At 51.2% G+C, this 8,601-nt stretch overlaps 2 non-coding genes across 2 annotated transcripts; both read left to right on the top strand.

Annotated features, from left to right (window-relative positions):
- The first annotated feature begins 254 nt into the window (after positions 1-254).
- On the top strand, positions 255-327 carry TRNAF-GAA (transfer RNA phenylalanine (anticodon GAA)). Its single transcript has one exon. It is a non-coding gene; the product is annotated as a tRNA-Phe (tRNA).
- A 5,410-nt stretch (positions 328-5,737) lies between these two features.
- TRNAF-GAA (transfer RNA phenylalanine (anticodon GAA)) lies at positions 5,738-5,810 on the top strand. The gene has a single exon. It is a non-coding gene; the product is annotated as a tRNA-Phe (tRNA).
- Positions 5,811-8,601: the final 2,791 nt, after the last annotated feature.

Raw genomic sequence — 8,601 nt, 5'->3', positions numbered from 1 at the left:
TGTGCAGGGAAGTACGGGAGGGGGCATGAAAGGGTGGTCCCGTGCAGGGAGAGGTCAGACACCTGTGAGGCTGGCGGCACCGGCAGGTGATGCTGGAGTCAGCTGGTGACTGAGGTCCGATGACAGAGCAGCCCTCCCGGCCAGGCTTTTTAGGGTGGGTTGGGGGGGGCACCTGTAAACTCTTCACTACTGCACTGGACGTCCAGGGTGTTTTTCATGCGGATCAGCACAGGCACTAAATGCGATCACAGGCCGCCGAAATAGCTCAGTTGGGAGAGCGTTAGACTGAAGATCTAAAGGTCCCTGGTTCGATCCCGGGTTTCGGCAGAATATTTTTTTTTATTGAATGAAAAACTTAGAAATATAAGACATTGTTTAAACAACAATAATATTATTTCTCTGTCGTGTCCAAGCTCCTCATTGGTTTGTGTCCTTCCTCCTTTGCCCCATCCCTTGTTCTTTCTTCCTTTTCTTTGCGCTCTCCCTTCCTCCTTCCCGGCCTTCCTTCCTTCGCTTCTCACCGCCCTCATTTCGTTATTTACACGTTTCTCATAATTCTGTCTCCCTCCGTCTCACCCCCATCGTTGTGCGTGCGCCTCACACCAGCGGCCCCATCACACTAAATGCGTGACAGATGTGCACCTAGGAGCTCAGTGCCACGTGCTGTGACGTTCACACCGTGTAGCACATTCCCCCTCCTGGGAGTAAAGTACACTCATGACATGCAGATCTGGAACAGCGGAGGGTGATCTCACGTGTGCCCTGTGACTGAGGACACACTCGACTCTCACTCACCGTGTGTCTGTAATTCAGGACACCCTCTACTCTCACTCACTGTGTGTTTGTGTACTTAAGGACACACTCCGCTCTCACTCACTGTGTGCCTATAACTCAGGACACACTCTACTCTCACTCACTGTGTGCGTCTATAACTCAAGACACACTCTGCTCTCACTCACTGTGTGTCTGTGTACTTAAGGACACACTCTGCTCTCACTCACTGTGTGCGTCTATAACTCAGGACACACTACTCTCACTCACTGTGTGTCTATAACTCAGGACACACTCTGCTCTCACTCGCTGTGCGTCTATAACTCAGGACACACTCTGCTCTCACTCACTGTGTGCGTCTATAACTCAGGACACACACTGCTCTCACTCACTGTGCGTCTATAACTCAGAACACACTCTACTCTCACTCAGGAGACACTCTACTCTCACTGTGTGTCTATAACTCGTGACACACTACTCTCACTCACTGTGCGTCTATAACTCGGGACACACTCTACTCTCACTCACTGTGCGTCTATAACTCAGGACACACTCTACTCTCACTCACTGTGTGCATCTGCTGTCACTCACTGTGCGTCTATAACTCAGGACACACTCTACTCTCACTCACTGCGTGTCTATAACTCAGGACACACTCTACTCTCACTCACTGCGTGTCTATAACTCAGGACACACTCTACTCTCACTCACTGTGTGTCTATAACTCAGGACACACTCTGCTCTCACTCACTGTGTGCGTCTATAACTCGTGACACACTCTGCTCTCACTCACTGTGTGCGTCTATAACATGTGACACACTCTGCTCTCACTCACTGTGTCTATAACTCAGGACACCCTCTACTCTCACTCACTGTGTGTCTATAACTCAGGACACACTCTGCTCTCACTCACTGTGCGTCTATAACTCAGGACACACTCTACTCTCACTCACTGTGTGTCTATAACTCAGGACACACTCTGCTCTCACTCACTGTGCGTCTATAACTCAGAACACACTCTACTCTCACTCACTGTGTCTATAACTCAGGACACCCTCTACTCTCACTCAGGCCACACTCTACTCTCACTGTGTGTCTATAACTCGTGACACACTACTCTCACTCACTGTGCATCTATAACTCAGGACACACTCTACTCTCACTCACTGTGTGTCTATAACTCAGGACACACTCTGCTCTCACTCACTGTGCATCTATAACTCAGGACACACTCTGCTCTCACTCGCTGTGTGCATCTATAACTCAGGACAGACTCTGCTCTCACTCACTGTATGTCTATAACTCAGGACACACTCTGCTCTCACTCACTGTGTGTCTATAACTCAGGACACACTCTGCTCTCACTCACTGTGTGTCTGTAACTCAAGACACACTCTGCTCTCACTCACTGTGCGTCTGTAACTCAGGACACCCTCTGCTCTCACTCACTGTGTGTCTGTGTACTTAAGGACACACTCTACTCTCACTCGCTGTGTGCATCTATAACTCAGGACACACTCTACTCTTACTCACTGTGCGTCTATAACTCAGGACACACTCTACTCTCACTCACTGTGTGTCTATAACTCAGGACACCCTCTGCTCTCACTCACTGTGCGTCTATAACTCAGGACACACTCTGCTCTCACTCACTGTGCATCTATAACTCAGGACACATTCTACTCTCACTCACTGTGCGTCTATAACTCAAGACACACTCTACTCTCACTCACTGTGTGTCTATAACTCAGGACACACTCTACTCTCACTCAGGCCACACTCTACTCTCACTGTGTGTCTATAACTCGTGACACACTACTCTCACTCACTGTGCGTCTATAACTCAGGACACACACTGCTCTCACTCACTGTGCGTCTGTAACTCAGGACACACACTGCTCTCACTCACTGTGTGTGTGTAGTGTACACTGATGCACACTTTTAAGCATCGATTCTTCTATTTGCACTAGTGTTTCTTTTACCTCGTGGTACAGAGTATGCAGATCCCTGTGCCCAGAATATGCCCATCACAGCACCGTGGTTCAGAATAACCCTATATAGTGTGCGGGACAATTACTGTGGCACCAAATATACAGGGACCGGAATGGAAACCAGGATCAGCTCAGTCTGGGCAAAAAGTTCAAGCCAAACCCTTTCCCATGCAGCCCGCATGGCAGTGCCAGGGGACCAAGCGGGCAGTCCGGCCCTGGCACATGCCTAGCAAGAGGACTGCTCTGCGGAATAACCCCAGGAAGCGCATCTACGGGGGTTATTGTGCCACCCAATGTACCCCGACGTTGGCACGGCACCTGCCAATCGGAACGGACACGTTCACCAGAATGATTGTGTCATTTCACCTTTAATGTGCCACGGAGGACGCCCCGGACAGCTGCACCGTGGAATGCACCATTCAGAGTTACCGTCGGTGGCACAGAAAATGCCCCTTTTAAATACGGTCATAAAAGTTATAACTTTGGCAGGTCTCAGAGGAGCGCCCCCTGTAGGAGGAGGGCCTCTGCTGCTCTTACTGTCCAGCCAGTGCTTAATTTGTAAATAAAAAGGTGCCGGTGCCCAAGCCCTCCTCTTAAATACGCGGCTGCAGCGTAATCCTGAACCCATCTCAGGCCTCTTCAATCCATATAAAGCCACTTCCTGCCCCTTCAGCTCACTCTTGCAGCTTTCTCCCTTTGTGACACTTTTTCGTTGTTCCCTTCCTTCGTCTTCCTCATTTGTGTCTTTTTCTCGCAGCAAATGCTAGAGGCAGAAGAATAAGCCCCGGCCCTCAAAAATAAGTGTCGGTGCTCAGCACCGGAAACAAGCACAAATTAAGCACTGTGTCCAGCGCACTTTTCCTAGTGTGGCTCGCACTCACGTGCGCCCCCACAGCCCACTCAACAGCTCCACGAAGTGTAGCGCCCACAGTGAGTTTCAACTGCATGTAAGAGAAATCCTCTCTTCCCTGCTGATGTGGCAGGTGTAGGCACCCCCGCCCCCCACCACCACACACACACATCTGAGTGTTGGGATGAGTGCGACATATTCTGGATTAAAATCCGAAACCAGGCCAGGGTCTTTTTAAAAGATGATGTTGTTTGATTAACCACTTGAAGCATCTGCTTTTTTTTAATTTAAAAAAAGAATTCCAAGGAGGGCTCGTCCGGGATTTGAACCCGGGACCTCTCGCACCCGAAGCGCGAATCATACCCCTAGACCAACGAGCACTCATATGTCATTGGAATGTGGACGTGTGTGAGGTAGGGTACCGAGCTCCAGATAGCAGCACTTCTGTTTTCACAAGGTGTCTGTTTCCTTTTATTCAAAAGCCGAAGGAGAAGGAAACATCAATCATGTACCAAGAACACTGTGCGAGAGGCCTCCCTGTGGGTCTGTCACCTTCATACATGTGTGGCCCCATTTCACCTGGAACCCAAGGGATTCCGTGGAGCAAATATGAAAATGTATTCCACCTACAGGGGTGTATTAAACTATTGCCCACTGGCATCAGAAGTGTTTCTCTTTTCTGCGGCTCACAGTACTTTTCAGTCTCTTAAAGACCACAGGCACCAAATAATGAATACGTCACACCCACGGTGTGACACTAATGAGGGATAATGCCCGGTCGGGGGTGGGGCAGATGTGTTTGTTCCAGAGCAGCTGAAAGGGCATCAAGGTTTATGGCACAGGAAGAGGCGCAGTGTCCGAGCTCCCCGCCAGGGGGCGCCTACTTCTCTGGGGGGTTCGGATTCACATCGACCCCCTGGTTGTGTGCTCACTGTGAGGCCGTGTGACAGGTTGTGTCTGTCCTCTTTGGTCAGTCAGTGTCTGGGGAACGCCTGAAAGAGAAAGTCCCCTCTGCGGGGGTGGTGGGGACATCACACCTCCTGTTACCCTGGACATCCCCACGCGTACACCCCGGAGGCAATGACGAGGGCCGAAAAGGACAGAGGCCGGGCCGTTATCGACGGTGGGTTCGATGCTTGAATCAACCGTGGAGTGAGATCTGACGAGTCAGACACCAACCGGGCCCTGGTGAGAAGGGGGCGGTGTGGAGGGTCTGAGTAAGATCAGACACCGAAGGGGCCCTGGAGAGAAGGCGGCCAGTGTGGAGGTTACTGAGTGAGGTCTGACGGGTCAGACACCGAAGGGGCCCATGAGAGAAGGGGTCAGTGTTGAAGGACTGAGTGAAGTCTGACGAGTCAGACACCGAAGGGGCCCTGGTGAGAAGGCGGCCAGTGTGGAGGTTACTGAGTGAGTTCTGACGGGTCAGACACCAACCGGGCCCTGGTGAGAAGGCGGCGCGGAATGGAGGGGCTGAGTGAGGTCTGACGGGTCAGACACCGAATTGGCCCTGGAGAGAAGGGGGCAATGTGGAGGTTACAGAGTGAGGTCTCCGAGGGTCCCATGGAGGGGAAGGCGTCGGTGTGCAAGCACCGAGTGAGGTCTCTGAGGGTCCCGATGGAGGGGAAGAGGGGCCGGGGTTAGGTCAGGGGCAGTTTCTCCTGCTCGGATGTGGTTGATCTTCGGGAAGTGTCGGAGCATCGATGGAGTTACCGCTTAAAATGTCAGCTCAGTCTCTGGTCTTCAGTGCTGGGAGGAGGCAGCGACCCCCGGCGAGGCTTGTCAGTGTAAGGGAGGGAGTGATGGTGGTGGTGGATGAGTCCTGTGACACTAGGGGTGAACCCTGTGACCCTGGAGTGAGAATTGTGACCCTGGGGATGATACCTTTGAATCTGGGGTGAGACCCGTGTACGTGGGGTGAGACCTCTGAACCTGGGGCTGAGTCCTGTGACCCTGGGGAGGAGACCTGTGGCCCTGGTAATGAGCTCTCTGACCCTGGCGGAGAGTCCTGTGACCCTGGCGACGAGTCCTGTGCGTCTGGGGTAAAACCTGTGAACTCTTTAGTCCTGTACATGCCCCCCACGGTATCTGCAGTACAATCATTATGATCACAGAATAATACGTGGCTGCCGAAATAGCTCAGTTGGGAGAGCGTTAGACTGAAGATCTAAAGGTCCCTGGTTCGATCCCGGGTTTCGGCAGAAGTGTTTTATCTGTTCTTATCAGGCAAACATTGCATCACATTATTAGAAACCTGGAGAACCACAGGCTCTCGTATTCCACCTGTGCCCTCCTTCCACGCCTCTCGCTTCTTCCCTTCTTTATCCCTCTTCCTCCCCACCTTCCTTATCTGCACTCCCTCGCTTCCCGCCCTTCATTCCTCCCGCCCTCATTGTCATTATTTCAGTCTCATCAACTTGTATCATTCCGGCACAATCATACTGCTAGCTTGGGAGTTTCCAGGTCTCCAGACACTGTATGCACACTCACGAGGAGTGAGTGACTCCACAGTCCCACTCTTGATGTGACTCACACACTGCAGGCACACTCACACCCAGAGTGACTCCACAGTCCCACTGTCTGCGATGTGACTCACACACTGCGGGTGCACTCACTCCCAGTGAGTGACTCCACAGTCCCACTGTCTGCGATGTGACTCACACACTGCGGGTGCACTCACTTCCAGTGAGTGACTCCACAATCCCACTCTCTGTGGTGTGATCCGACACTGCGGGCGCACTCAACCAGGAGCGGATGCGTGGCTGGGTGGGGCAGCAGGGATGGGGGGAGGGGATGAGGGTGAGGTGGGGGAGGGGGGGGGCACGGGAAAAATAATCAAAGAATAATTTTTTTTTTTTAAACGTACCTCTGCTCCTGTGCCATGCGCCGCTCCTCTCCCGTCGCTGCTGCAGACACAGGCTCCCAGCCTGCCCTGCGCCGATCCTGACAGCACTGGCTGGGAGCGCCCTTGGAAGCGCCCAGCCAGGGCGCTCCCTGGCAGACTGGGAGATTGTGCTGCTCTCTCCAGCCTGGCAGCAGTGCGCATGTGTGTTTGGCCGCCTGAGACGGCTGGCTACACATACCTGGGCAGTGAGGGGGAGTGCACAGAGCACTCCCCTCGGCCCGTCACCCCCCAGTGCCCCGCCCCTTTTACACAGAAAGGATAATAAACCAAGTTTATCATCCTTCCCCTGTAAAAGGATTTGCAGCGGTTGCTGCTGGCGGGGGGATGCTCCTCCCCATACTGAGGAGCCGCCCCATGTTTTCTTTTGCATTTGGATAAATTAAAGATTAAAAAAAATCTGTGTAGTCCGTGTTTTATGAATGATATATGCAACATTTCGGACAGTAACTATGCATTGGTCCCTCAACAACCTCGCTTATTACAGACCCGTCTCACACGGTGAGATCTCACACATTTGAGCTGTGTCTGTGGTGGGCCTTGGGAGAGGGTTCAGCATCCTCCAGAACCGGGGGTCTCCCTGTAACGCAGCCCCTGCAGTTTCTGCATCTTCATCCCCCAGACCGCCCTTTAACCACCCACTGAACATCTAAACGCCGAGGAAAACACGTGCAGGTTTGCAGAGCCAGGATCCATCCATCTCTCACTATAACAAATAATGGTGGTTTTACCATTTGTTTTTTGACACTCAAACCGCCAGGCACTCAGTCCTGGTCATATGTGAGGCTTTCATCCTACCTGACTTTTTGTTTTACAAGCATGATTTTTCTTTCTGGGAATTGCACTTTCTTACATTATTATGTGTTTATTTTTTATCGTTATAATGATTATTTGTTTGCTAAGGGCACGTGGCTTAACATTAGCTGATGGGACCAGTTTAAGGTTGTACAGGCCACTGTTGTTTCACAAATCACAAATCATTGAAAACAGAGCTCTCAAGTCTCCCACTGTGCTCTAAGTGATGCTCTAGGCCGGGCCTTCTTCCCATTGTAATGTCAAACTCATTATAAAGAGACATTGGCAAAGCCAGTGGGTCTCACCCATGCACGAGCTATTGACTTTGCCAATGTGTTTTTCATCCATAATGTACATCAGCATGGCTGCTGTTCAGCATGGCTAAGTTAGTGCCAAAGAGGAGAGTGGCGTGGAGTGGCGTGGAGTGGCGTGGCATAGTGTGGAGCAAAGTGTCATAGAGTGTAGTGGTGTAGCATGGAGTGGAACGACGTAGAGTAAAGTGGCCAAGAGACTAGTGTCGTAGAGTGTCATGGAGTGTGGCAGGATGGAGAGGACTAGAGTCAAGTGGCGTAGAGTGTCATAGAGTGGAGAGAGGTAGAATGTCATAGAATGGAGTGGAATAGTGTGGAGTGGCATAGAGTGAAGTAAGGTAGCATAGAGTGTCATAGAGTGGAGGGGTGTAAAGTGGCATATAGGGTCATAGAGTGGGGTGTTTTAGAGTGGAGTGTAATAGAGTGGAGTGCAGTGGCCTAGTAGAGTGGAGTAGAGTGTCATGGAATAGAGTGTCGTAGAGTGGAGGGGCGTAGAGTGGAGAAGAATGTCGGAGATTAGAGGGGTATACAGTGGAGTGGCATCGAGTGGAGTAGAGAGTTGTATAGTGTTAAGGAGTGGTTTAGGTGGAGAAGAATGTCATATAGTGGAGTGGCATAGAGAGGCATGGCATAGAGTGAAGTGTCATTGAGTGGAGGGAGGTCATAGATTGTCCTGGAGTTGCGTAGAGTGGCAAAGAAAGGAGTAGAGTAGAGTAGAATGGAGTAGAATGTCATAGAGTGGAGTGGCATAGAGTAGCATAGCATAGAGTGGAGTGTCATTGAGTGGAGGGCTCTCATAGATTGTCCTGGAGTTGCGTATAGTGGTGTAGAGTGGTATAGAGTGGAGTGTCATAGAGTAAAGTGTCATATAGTGGAGTGGAGTAGAGTGCCATAGAGTGTTGTGGAGAGTCATATAGTAGAAGATCATAGAGTATAGTGGCGTAAAGTGAAGCAGAGTGGCGTAGAGTGGAATAGAGTGACAGA

Source organism: Pleurodeles waltl, unplaced genomic scaffold (assembly GCF_031143425.1).
Source record: "Pleurodeles waltl isolate 20211129_DDA unplaced genomic scaffold, aPleWal1.hap1.20221129 scaffold_67, whole genome shotgun sequence".
Lineage (NCBI taxonomy): Eukaryota > Metazoa > Chordata > Amphibia > Caudata > Salamandridae > Pleurodeles > Pleurodeles waltl.
Note: the sequence above shows the minus strand (reverse complement) of the source record. Positions and strands in the feature narration are given on the sequence as shown.